This window comes from Chiloscyllium plagiosum, unplaced genomic scaffold, assembly GCF_037043375.1.
Source record: "Chiloscyllium plagiosum isolate Xiang-an unplaced genomic scaffold, Cpla_swu_hap1 HiC_scaffold_9, whole genome shotgun sequence".
In the NCBI taxonomy this organism is placed as follows: Eukaryota; Metazoa; Chordata; class Chondrichthyes; order Orectolobiformes; family Hemiscylliidae; genus Chiloscyllium; species Chiloscyllium plagiosum.
Window position 1 is genome coordinate 43,102,315 of NW_028270147.1, and position 13,574 is coordinate 43,115,888.

The following is a 13,574-nucleotide window of genomic DNA, read 5'->3' on the forward strand; positions in this document are numbered from 1 at the left end:
GTTCAAGTGTAAATGTGTTGTGAAGTTCACAGTTGAAGAATCAGCCACCAGTCATACCTGCTTTGAAGCTAAAAAGATTCTCTTGCTCTGAATGCTCGGACCCAGCTAGCCAGCAAACCAGTCATAATGAAACAGCATAAAAGAAAGTTTTTTTTTGTTCTGCGTGCCATGGCAGACATTGTCAAAAGAAACAGGTTAAAGGAATTTCAACTAACCTACAAAGCCAAGAATCTCAAAATTGACTGCTTAACCAGCATTGTCCCATGATGTGCTCTTTGCAAATGACCAGAGATCGACCCATATAGCTTATAACATTTGGTTTTTTTAAACTCATTTCTAATCAGTGCATATGTGTGCTGCATTGTTATTGAATTTAGGAACTAATAATCTTACTCTTTTGTTAACTCAAGAAAAACTGGTTAAATTGGCTCCTATTTGAAACATAAATTAATTTGGTACAGGCCAAAGGCATCCATGAAGGAAGGACCCTTTACAAATTAGCCGTTTTGTGACAAACTTAAGGGACTGGTGAGGAAAAAGGAACCAATTCATCCCTTTGCAGCCTGGAGCTTGACAGTTTGGGGTATCCTGTCTGGAATCATAACATTGCCTGATAATATGGTTGGGACAGATTTAATTACAGCCTTCAAAAGCGATTTGGATAAGCACCAATTGTAGGGCTTTGGGGAATGTATGGAGGAGTGGGAGTGGCTAAATTGTTTTTGCAGAGTTAACACATGCCTTATTCTGTACTGCAATCATTTCAAGGATTCAATTAACTAGTTGTTATCTTTATTACTTCGCTTTATCTTAACTCATAATATATACAAACATTCATAATGTTTTTTTCATGTGGCTACATCTGTACATGGCAAGAATAATTATTTCTGAATTACAACGACTTATATACAAGTTTACAATTTACAAATATTTGGATCAGCTTAATTCAAACGAGTTACACTGTCATCCTTAAAATTGAATCGTCTTCCTTTCAATCTTGTTAAAATGGATGTAAAATTCAATGGATAACAAACTATGAACATACTTAAGATGGCCTTATGGTCTTATTAGTTTCTGTTATAGTTGTATTAGGTTCTTGATCAGTAAGGTGATCAAGGGTTACAGGGAGAAGGGAGAACAATGGTGTTGAGAAACATATCTGCCATGATTGAATTGGATGAATGGCCTAATTGTGCTCCGATATCATATGGTGTTATGATGTGTACAGAGGAGGCTGCCTAGTTGCGGATAAGTGTAGACAGAATGATCCCTACCCAACTTGGCTTCACTGAGACAAGGCTACTTACATGTTCCATTTTGCCAGAGCGGCGAGGAGAGAAGGAGTGGTAAAGCGAGGGCTGCCGGGAAGGGTCAGTTTTCCCGCATTAAAAGGGACTTACCTTGGGAGTCGGGCCTCCATTTGTTGAGAGGTGCAAGGGAGGAGCGAAGGACTTCTGGGAAGTCATATATTTGTGTGGTTGTATTACCCGAAACACTACTCGGGTAGTGTATCCCACACATCCTCCTCCTCTAACCAAAAAAAAAGGTCTGTGCGCCAGATTGGTAAGGAAAAGAGTTTATTTTTTATTTCTTATTTTTTCATCAGTCACTTTGGGAATTTAGAAAAGTGGGAATGGAAGTTAGGGCAGTTGAATGTTCCTCCTGCAGAATGTGGGAGGTAAGGGTCACCACTAGTGTCCCTGCTGATTACATCTGCGGGAAGTGCACCCAACTCCAGCTCCTCAAAAACCGCGTTACAGAACTGGAGCTGGAGCTGGATGAGCTTCGGATCATTCGGGAGGCAGAGGGAGTTGTTGAGAGGAGTTACAGGGAGGTAGTCACTCCTTAGGTACAAGAAAAAGGCAAATGGGTTACAGTCAGGGGACGGAAAGGGAACTGGCAGTCAGTGCAGGGATCCCCTGTGGCCATTCCCCTCAACAATAAGTAAACCATTTTGGATACTGTTGGGGGGGGGGGGGACTTACCAGGGGAACGCAGTGGGGTACAGGGCTCTGGAACAGAGTCTGTCCCTGCTGCTCAGAAGGGAAGGGGGAAGAGGAGCAGAGCAGTAGTCACTCGGGACTCCATAGTTAGGTGGACAGATAGGAGGTTCTGTGGGGATGATAGAGACTCACGGTTGGTGTGTTGCCTCCCAGATGCCAGGATTCGTGATGTCTCTGATCGTGTTTTGGGGATCCTTAAGGGGGAGGGGGAGCAGCCCCAAGTCGTGGTCCACATAGGCACCAATGACATAGGTTGGAAGAGAGATGGGGATTTAAGGCAGAAATTCAGGAAGCTAGGATGGAAGCTTAGAGCTAGAACAAACAGAGTTGTTGTCTCTGGTTTGTTGCCCGTGCCACGTGCTAGTGAGGCAAGGAATAGGGATAGAGAGGAGTTGAACACGTGGCTACAGGGGTGGTGCAGGAGGGAGGGTTTTGGATTCTTGGATAATTGAGGCTCTTTCTGGGGGAGGTGGGACCTCTACAAGCAGGATGGTCTTCATCTGAACCAGAGGGGTACCAATATCCTGGGGGGGAAATTCGCTAAGGCTATTGGGGTGGGTTTAAACTAATCCAGCAGCGGGATGGGAACCAAAATTGTAGTTCGAGTATAGAAAAGGGTGAGAGTAGGGAGGTCCAAAATCAAGTTTCAGGGACACAAGTTGGCACCGGCAAGCAAGAAGCTGGTTTGAAGTGTGTCTACTTCAACGCCAGGAGCATCCGGAATAAGGTGGGTGAACTTGCAGCATGGGTTGGTGCCTAGGACTTTGATGTTGTGGCCATTTTGGAGACATGGTTAGAGCAGGGACAGGAATGGTTGTTGCAGGTTCCAGGGTTTAGATACTTCAGTAAGAACAGAGAAGATGGTAAAAGAGGGGGAGGTGTGGCATTGTTGGTCAAGGACAGTATTGCAGTTGCAGAAAGGATGTTAGGGGACTTATCAACTGAGGTAGTATGGGCTGAAGTTAGAAACAGGAAAGGAGAGGTCACCCTGTTGGGAGTTTTTTATAGGCCTCCGAACAGTTCCAGAGATGTAGCGGAAAGGATAGCAAAGGTGATTCTCGATAGGAGTGAGAGAGACAGAGTAGTTGTCATGGGGGACTTCAACTTTCCAAATATTGACTGGAAACACTACAGTACGAGTACTATAGATGGGTCAGTTTTTGTCCAGTGTGTGCAGGAGGGCTTTCTGACACAGTATGCAGACAGGCCAAAAAGAGGTGAAGCCACATTAGATTTGGTACTGTGTAATGAGCCCAGCCAGGTGTTAGACTTGGAAGTAGGTGAGCACTTTGGTGATAGCGATCACAATTCTGTTATGTTTACTTTAGTGATAGAAAGGGATAGGTGTATACCACTGGGCAAGAGTTATAGCTGGGGGAAAGGCAATTACAATGCGATTAGGCAAGATTTAGGAAGCATAGGATGGGGAAGGAAACTGCAGGGGATGGGCACATTAGAAATGTGGAGCTTATTCAAGAAAAAGCTCCTGTGTATCCTCGATAAGTATGTACCTGTCAGGCAGGGAGGAAGCTGTAGAGCGCGGGAGCTGTGGTTTACGAAGGAAGTGGAACCCCTGGTCATGAAGAAGAAGAAGGCTTATGTTAGGATGAGATGTGAAGGCTCAGTTAGGGCACTTGACACAAGGTCACCAGGAAAGACCTAAAGAGAGAGCTCAGAAGAGCCAGGAGGAAACATGAGAAGTTGTTGGCAGATAGGATCAGGGTAAACCCAAAGGCTTTCTATAGGTATTTAAGGAATAAAAGAATGACAAGAGTAAGATTAGGGCCAATCAAGGATAGTAGTGGGAAGTTGTGTGTGGAGTCAGAGGAGATAGGGGAAGCACTAAATGAATATTTTTCGACAGTATTCACTCTAGAAATGTTGTCGAGGAGAATACTGAGATACAGGTTACTAGACTAGGTGGGATTGAGGTTCACAAGGAAGAGGTATTAGAAATCCTACAGAGTGTGAAAATAGATAAATCCGCTGGACTGGATGGGATTAATCCTAGGATCCTCTGGGAAGCCAGGGAGGAGATTGCTGAGCCTTTGACATTGATCTTTAAATCGTCATTGTCTACAGGAATAGTGCCAGAAGACTGGAGGATAGCAAATGTGGTTCCCCTGTTCAGGAAGGGGAGTAGAGACAACGCTGGTAACTATAAATTAGTGAGCCTTACTTCAGTTGTTGGTAAAGTCATAGAGTCATAGAGTCATAGAGATGTACAGCATGGAAACAGACCATTCGGCCCAACCTGTCCATGCCGACCAGATATCCCAACCCAATCTAGTCCCACCTGCCAGCACCCGGCCCATATCCCTCCAAACTCTTCCTATTCATATATCCATCCAAATGCCTCTTAAATGTTGCAATTGTACCAGCCTCCACCACATCCTCTGGCAGCTCATTCCATACACGTACCACCCTCTGCGTGAAAAAGTTGCCCCTTAGGTCTCTTTTATATCTTTCCCCTCTCACCCTAAACCTATGCCCTCTAGTTCTGGACTCCCCAACCCCAGGGAAAAGACTTTGTCTATTTATCCTATCCATGCCCCTCATAATTTTGTAAATCTCTGTAAGGTCACCCCTCAGCCTCCAGGGAAGTTGTGTGTGGAGTCAGAGGAGATAGGGGAAGCACTAAATGAATATTTTTCTCCAGGGAAATGCTCCAGGGAAAACAGCCCCAGCCTGTTCAGCCTCTCCCTGTAGCTTAAATCCTCCAACCCTGGCAACATCCTTGTAAATCTTTTCTGAACCCTTTCAAGTTTCACAACATCTTTCCGATAGGAAAGAGACCAGAATTGCACGCAATATTCCAACAGTGGCCTAACCAATGTCCTGTACAGCCGCAGCATGACCGCCCAACTCCCGTACTCAATACTCTGACCAATAAAGGAAAGCATACCAAATGCTTTCTTCACTATCCTATCGACCTGTGACTCCACTTTCAAAGAGCTATGAACCTGCACTCCAAGATCTCTTTGTTCAGCAACACTCCCTAGGACCTTACCATTAAGTGTATAAATCCTGCTAAGCTTTGCTTTCCCAAAATGCAGCACCTCGCATTTATCTGAATTAGACTCCATCTGCCATTTCTCAGCCCATTGGCCCATCTGGTGTTGGAAAAAGTTATAACAGAGAGGATTTATAATCATCTAGAAAAGAATAATTTGATTAGGGACAGTCAACACGGTTTTGTGAAGGGTAGGTTGTGCCTCACAAACCTTATTGAGTTCTTTGAGAAGGTGACCAAACAGGTAGATGAGAGTAAACCGATTGACGTGGTGTATATGGATTTCAGCAAAGCATTCGATAAGGTTCCCCACAGTAGGCTATTGTACAAAATGCGGAGGAATGGGATTGTGGGAGATATAACAGTTTGGATCAGTAATTGGCTTGGTGAAAGAAGACAGAGGGTGGTGGTTGATGGGAAATGTTAATCCTGTAGTTCAGTTACTAGTTGTGTACCGCAAGGATCGGTGTTGGGTCCACTGCTGTTCGTCATTTTTATAAATGATCTGGATGAGGGCGTAGAAGGGTGGGTTAGTAAATTTGCAGACGACACTAAGGTCAGTGGAGTTGTGGATAGTGACTAAGGATGTTGTAGGTTACAGGGAAACTAGATAAGCTGCAGAGCTGGGCTGAGAGGTGGCAAATGGAGTTTAATGCGAACAAGTCTGAGGTGATTCACTTTGGTTGGAGTAACCGGAATGCAAAGTACTTGGCTAATGGTAAGATTCTTGGTAGTGTAGATGAGCAGAGAGATCTCGGTGTCCATGTACACAGATCCTTGAAAGTTGTCACCCAGGTTGACGGGGTTGTTAAGAAGGCATACAGTGTTTTAGCTTTTATTAATAGAGGGATCGAGTTCCAGAACCATGAGGTTATGCTGCAGCTGTACAAAACTCTGGTGCGGCTGCACTTGGAGTATTGTGTACAATTCTGGTCACCACATTATAAGAAGGATGTGGAAGCTTTGGAAAGGGTGCAGAGGAGATTTACTAGGATGTTGCCTGGTATGGAGCAGAGGTCTTACGAGAAAAGGCTGAGGTACTTGAGGCTGTTTTCGTTGGAGAGAAGAAGGTTGAGAGGTGACTTAGTAGAGACATATAAGATAATCAGAGGGTTAGATAGGGTGGACAGGGAGAGCCTTTTTCCAAGTATGGTGACGGTGAGCACAAGGAGGGATAGCTTTAAATTGAGGGGTGATAGATATAAGACAGATGTCAGAGGTAATTTCTTTACTTAGAGAGTAGTAAGGGTATGGAATGCTGTGCCTGCAATGGTAGTAGATTCGGCAACTTTAAGTGCATTCAAGTTGACATTGGACAAGCATATGGACGTACATGGAATAGTGTAGGTTAGATGGTCTTCAGATTGGTATGACTGGAAAGCACAACATCGAGGGCCGAAGGGCCTGTACTACGCTGTAATGTTCTATGTTTATGTTCTGAAGTGGAGATATAACGGGATTTCCGATTCAGTGGGATTGATTTTATTGGTACGATTTGGTTGTGCAGGCAATGGTAATTACACAATGTTATTGCACATGCACAGCATCTTTTACTGGTGCTGTTCTCTATCGGCATAATGTGTTGCATCATGAACAAGGATGTTGCCGGGGTCGGAGGATTTGAGCTATAGGGAGAGGTTGAATCGGCTAGAGTTATTTTCCCTGGAGCGTCGAGGTGACGTTATCGAGGTTTAGAAAAACAAGGGGGGCATGGATAGAATAAATAGATAATTTTTTTTCCCCTGGAGTCTGGGAGTCCAGAACTAGAGGGCATAGGTTTAGGGTGAGAGAAGAAAGATATAAAAGAGACCTAAGGGGCAACTTTTTCAGGCAGAGGGTGGTACATGTCTGGGAAAAGCTCCAGAGGAGCTGGTGGAGGCTGGTACAATTGCAATTTAAAAGGCATCTGGATGGGTATATGAATAGGAAGGGTTTGGAGGGGTATGCGCCGGGTGCTGGCAGGTGGGATGGGATATCTGATCAGCATGGACAAGTTGGACCGAAGAGTCTATTTCCGTTCTGTACATCTCTACGACTCTATGTATCAGAGCTCCGCTCATACAGCAAGATAAGTATTGCCTGCCAGTTGAAATCCAAATAATGTTCAGTCTTTTTGATCATGGTTTTCTGTAGAACGTAAGGTTCACCAAGGAAGGAATGAAATCTTTACCTTTTCTGATTACCTCTGCATCAACAACCACCTATGAATTTTGTGTCCACCTTTTTTTTGTGGTATTGATTGTGAAAAGTGAAACAAAGCTTGAACCATTTAACTTTCTTTTACCTTTAGAATTAGGGGTCATCCATCTAGGAATGAGACGAGCAGAAATTTCTTCATGTGAATGTCTTTGGAATTCTTTGGCCAGTGAGTAGTGGATGCTAAGTTGATGAAACAATCAAGACAGAGATTGATAGAATTTTAGATACTCGAGGAATTAAAGGATATGTGGATAATGCGGAAAGGTGGATTTGCAGTATAAGATTAGGAATTATCTTATTGTTTGGCATTTTATCTCTCCATCTACTCTGCCGCACCCACAACCCCAGTATGTGATTTTCAATTCACTGAGCACAATATGTGTAATATTCCCCCATACTCCTAGATTCTGCATTACATAGTTTTCTCCATGCATAGTCATCCCATTTTCAAAAATGTACATTTCTTGTTACCACCCTACCTAGTATTTAACTCTCCCTCAGTTTGTTATGAACTTTCTCTTTCTCTCTCTAGGCTCTGTCTCTATGTATTCACTCCTCCCCCATGCCTCCATCCCCAAACCCTTTCATCAGCATAAATACAACTTTCTCAGCTAATGTTAGTTCTCACAAAAGGTCACTGGACTCGAAACATTAACTCTGTTTTTCTCTCAACAGATGCTGCCAGAAATACTGCATTTCTCCAACCTCCTCTGTTTTTGTTTAAGGTTTCCAGAATCCATAATTTGTTGTCTTTATTGTAATATGTGGGACATCCATCATTCTAATCCACTCAGGTGCTCATCATTCATTTCTCTCTCTGGAACATTAATATCTGTATCAATCTAGAACTAAATCAGAAATTAAGACTCCAATCATGACCATGAATCCATTCTCATATGCCAGAAAAATCTATCTGGTTCAATAAAGTCCTTCCAGGAAGGAAATCTGCCATCCTTACCTGGTCTGATCTATATATGACTCCAGACCCACAGCAATGTGGTTGACTCTTAATTGCCCTCAAGGCCACTAGGGTTGGGCAATAAATGTTGTTTTGCCAGTGACATCCTCGTTCCATGAATGAATAACAAAAAAGTGCTGTCGTACACAGTGACCTTCACCTAATTCAGTTTTGTTTCTTCCCTTCCCTTCCTGGACTTCTCTGTCCCCATTCCTGACCATAGCCTATCAACTAATATCAATTACAAAAGTTACAGACTCTCAAAGCTTCCTGAGCTATAATCCCTCGCAAGCTTTTTTCTTTAAAGCCTTCACTCTGTTCTTCCTGCTTTTGTACCTCTATTGCTTCTGCTTTGATGTTGCCTCTCTCAACGTGTCTTCCTTTCTCCTGATTGTAATAAGTCAGGAAGACTTGAAAGCAAGATTGCTTATTGTTGAACACCAAAATAGAGCTACTACTCATGCCATATAAAAGTTAGTCCCAGCCTGGGACAGACAATTTTTCCTTCTCATCCCTTTGCTGGTTTTATAAAGAGCTCAGGTGACGGGTTCCAGCTAGGCACGCCTGTTACCAAGGAAATTCATATTCAACAAACTCCATGGGGAGATTACTTAATGATTGTCACAAGGAATTAAGGGCTACGGGGAGAATGCGGGTAAGTGGAGTTGAAATGCCCATCAGCCATGATTGAATGGCGGAGTGGACTTGATGGGCTGAATGGCCTTACTTCCACTCCTATGTCTTATGGTCTTATGGTCATGAACCTTATGGGGTTATCACACTCATCCATAGATTTCCATCCAGCATATTGACAGGACCCTCAAATGCATCCAATCCATTTCACACACCTCTGCGCCAACCCTTTCACCTCCTCCCAAAACTAAGGTAAGATTCCCCTTATTCTCAGTTCCATCCCATATTTAACAAATTATCCTCCACGACTTCCACCAATTCCAGCATGATGCAGCCATCAAGAACAATTTCCAATCCCCTTGTAGCTCAGAATGTTACCTACTCTACATTAGGAAGACAGTATGCAAACTGGGTCACAGTTTTGCAGAACACTTTCATTCTATCCCCAAGCACAAAGCCTAGCTTCCAGTTGTTTGTCATTTTAATTCTCTACCTTGCTCACCTAAACTGACTTCTCTGTCAATAGTATACTACAGTGTTATACCGAAGTTCAACGCAAACATGAGGAACAGCAACTTATCTTTCAACTCATCACCCTACAGCTCTTTGGACTCAACACTCAAGTGCAACAACTTTAGATAATAACCTCTGGCTCTATCTTGATCTATGCTCTTCTGATTCTTTGCCTTTTTCTTTCCCTTAGTTTTTTTTTTGGGTTGGTCTTTAATATTTCTTTCTTTATTCCTTCCTGATGTATTGGACAGTTTTTATGTAGCCATCATGCCACAGTTGGGCAAAATTTTCTTTCTTCATTATATCTGTCCCTGTTACTTTTCAAGAAGGACCAGGAGGCCGAAGTGTTTAAAAAAGCAAGGGCTTTATTAAAGAGCTGCTTATGTTGCAGCAGCAAGCTTAGCCTAAGCTGCTTCCCACCAAAAGTGGCAGAAGTCAACATCATTTTGTCACATGATCGGACTCTCAAAGCTCTCTTCTATTTTGAATCCTCTTCAATTCTGATGAAACATCTTTGATTTAAAATATTAACTCTGTTTCTCTCCACAGATGCTGCCTGACTTGCTGAGCATTTCCTATGTTTTTGTTCTTATTTCAGCTTTCCAGCATCTGCAACATTTTGTTGTGACCAAAGTTTGTGAGAAGATTTGTAGCTCGGGTGCTCGTTGTTGTGGTTTTGTTCGCCGAGCTGGAAATTTTTGTTGCAAACGTTTTGTCCCCTGTCTAGGTGACATCCTCAGTGCTTGGGAGCCTCCTATGAAGCGCTTCTGTGGTGTTTCCTCCAGCATTTATAGTAGCCTGTCCCTGCCGCTTCCGGTTGTCAGTTTCAGCTGTCCGTTGTAGTGGCCGGTATATTGGGTCCAGGTCAATGTGTGGGACAACACTACCATTATAGGGCAAGCCAAACAAAGAACAGCCAGGGAATTCCTAGAAGTATGGCACTCATCCACAAACTCCATCAACAAACACATCGACCTGGACCCAATATACCGGCCACTACAGCGGACAGCTGAAACTGACAACTAGAAGCGGCAGGGACAGGCCACTATAAATGCCGGAGGAAACACCACAGAAGCGCTTCACAGGAGGCTCCCAAGCACTGAGGATGTCACCTAGACAGGGGACCAAACATTTGCAACAAAAATTTCCAGCTCGGCGAACAGAACCACAACATTTTGTTGTGACATTGCACGGAGAGTATTTACTAGGTAATGGATCATTGTTCTCGTGATTGAACATGTTGAAGGAAGGGTGTTATAAGATGTTGTCTTCCTCTGAGCTACTGACACTTCTAGGAATCTGTCCTCACAAGTCTACAATGATGGGAACAGCAAGCTAGATGTTGGCTGCAGTAACATCTCACAGTGCACTGAGTAGAATTCTTCATCTTTACTTCCTGGTATATTAAGTTGCTTTGGAGAAAAGCAGAAAGGAAAAACTGGCTGACAATATTGCCTATCAGTTACAGAACTCATCTGATTTTCCATCATTGATGTTCAAAGCAGTTTAAAAAAAAGTCAAGTTCTTTAAGGGTGCACAATCATTTTAATGGAATGCTCTGTGTTCCACTGAAGCAACTGTTTTACAATCCTGTGCCCTATGGATCTAATGAGTACAAAAAAAATTCTAGTATTTATTCATGCATGTTTTAGTAATAGCTGGCCCAAGATCATTCACTTCTGATAAATGTCTTTGGGGACAAATCCTACCATAACTCAGAGCCAAGATGAGCAGGAAAAAATAATCAAAATTGATTCTAGATTTTGAAATCACATCAGAAAACATGAAAACAAGTTTTGGTTTAGAAAATTCTTAACAGTTTTAATACAAACAGCAAAAAGCAAAGCATTATTTTGCATCAAATATAAATGTTAACTGGTCTCAGTCTGAGCTGAATGATGAAGAGAACAATGTAGCTGATTAATTAAAGTCCTTGGCTCTTCCTTCATGTTTTGATTAGTTTTCTGACTTTGATTCCAGCATGAAATCTGATGGGTAATTCATTAAATACAAACAGAATTTATCAATCTGTGCTGTACATAATCTCTACCACTGTCGTGCAATGCCAGAAACAATCAAAGTCACTGCCAATCTGTGACATTTCTGCCAAGTTGTGTGCAAATTCAATCGATACACACTGCTCAGATCTATCAAGGAGATGGCCGATGCTTTGTTTTCCACAGCAAACACCTCCATTGCTTTCCCAATATAAAAACAACAGCAAAATCACTGGATACTGCTATTCTTCCACCATACGCAATTTCCCTCAATCCAAGGTGTATTGTTCTGCTGAATCCATGAATGACACTGCCGAGGCGTTCATCAACTTAACAGGCTCATGCTCCACCAATGCTGGTCAGTCCTTGTTCCCCATTGAAAAAAGCTTTATTTTGTTATAATGTTCTGTGCTTGATTTATTTGGAAGAGAATAAAGGCTTGACAACAGCCTCAAGGAGACACAGCTGCCCCTTATCACATGGCAAATGATACATTTTGATGCTACATTTCAGGATCCTGGACACATCAGAGGAGTTTATGAAGCAGATGGAATGGATACCCTAATCATATGTGTTTGCAGACAAATCTAACAAATAAGAGACTGCTACTCTAGTGCAGAGTAGTACGGTTGTGAATTTGTGAGAGGAGAGGTAAGAGTTTTAAAATGTAAAGCTTAATTTTGTATGAAAGCTAGATCGGCTTGCCTGTAATTTAGCAGCTCATTTTAAGTTACTGTTTTAAATCTATAGTCTCTTCAAGTCTTGGTGGCAAGATTAAGTAAAGAAATCAAAACTTCTGCTGCAGTTCAGGTGAGAACAGCCAATTAGTTAACAATTTTGACAGGTTCTATGTAACTTTAAAAGTAGTGATCTGAATCACAGTAGTTTAAATAAGAGAGGTTAAATGTTCTGTAACTTGTGTGCAGTGTGATATTGCCATGAGTTTGCTCAAAGGGGACTTTCTTGAGAAGGAGATGATATATTCTTATACAATTGTAACATGACTTACCTATTTCTAAACTTCAAAACCCCTAGCAATAAAGGCCAAAATTGCATTAGTTATTAATCTCGGTGCAAAATCAGTCTGAGTGCAGCTAAGTAATAACAAGGCACGGAAAACATTCGTGTGAGTTGTCTGTATGTTCCAAATGTTAGTAGTATAGTAGGAGACGGCAGTTAAAATGAAATTAGAAATGTATATATCAAGAGTGATGTAGTAAACATGGATGACTTTAATCCACATATAGACTGGGCCAACCACAATAGCAATAATATTATGCTGGGTGAATTCCTGAAGTGTATACAAGATGGTTATTTAGACCCAATACATTGAGGAACCAATGAGGGAACATGTTAGATGTTGTGTCAGATTTGGTTTTGTGCAATGAGAAGGGATTAATTAATAATTCTGTTTTTTAGGGGGGATATGTCATCACAATTTGTCCGAAGTTTTCATTGGGAGAGAATGTGAAGTAGAACAATCTGAAACTAGGGTCCTAAACTTAAAGAAAATAAATTGTGAGGACTGTGTGAGGTATAATAGATTGGGTAACTCCATTAAAAGGCATGGCTAATATTTTGGGATCAGATGCATGCATTGTTACAGTTATACATCCTTTTTAGGCAAAAGAACATAACAGGAAGAGTGGCTAATAAAAAATAAATCAAGGGTAGTATTATATACAAAGTTTCTAGAAGTAGCAAACTTGAAGACTGGGAGCAGTTTAGAAGTTGTAATGGAAGACCTAACATTTGATTTTAGAAGGGAAAATTAGAGTACAAGAGCAAGTCCACAAGGTAAATAAAAACAAACAATAAAAGCTTCCATAATTATGTAAAAAGCAAATGATTAGTGAAGATTGATATAGGTCCCTCAAAGTCTGAAATCGAGGAATTGATAATGGATATCAAAGAAATAGCAGAGTAATTAAATATCTAAATTAGTTCTGTATTCATAAAAGATGACATGAATGAATTCCCAGCAGTACTAACTAAGTAAGGATCTATTGAGAATGAAGAATTATAGGAGACAAGCATGACTAAAAACAAGAAGAATTGCTGAAGAAATTAATGAAACTAGAAGCAATGACAATTGACATTCCTGGGAATTAAATGAGGAGGCTATGGAAATAATGTATGCCTTGATTGTCATCTTCCGAAAATCTGCAGATTGTGAATCACTCCCAAAAGATTGGAGTTTGACATTTTTTTAATTCACTCATGGGATGTGGGTGTATAATCAATTTTTTCTAAAGAAA

General features: G+C 41.7%; 1 long non-coding RNA gene across 6 annotated transcripts in view; it reads left to right on the forward strand.

The window, feature by feature from the left end:
- The window catches only part of LOC148149133 (uncharacterized), a 63,803-nt gene that overhangs the window by 23,591 nt on the left and 26,638 nt on the right, over nucleotides 1-13,574 (forward strand). For 5 of the 6 annotated variants that reach the window (XR_015758032.1, XR_015758031.1, XR_015758034.1 and 2 more), the window contains one exon: nucleotides 11,830-11,967. This is a non-coding gene — a long non-coding RNA (uncharacterized LOC148149133). Of the gene's footprint in view, nucleotides 1-11,829; nucleotides 11,968-12,066; nucleotides 12,127-13,574 lie in introns of all 6 variants that reach the window. The other variant, XR_015758035.1, reaches the window with a different exon arrangement.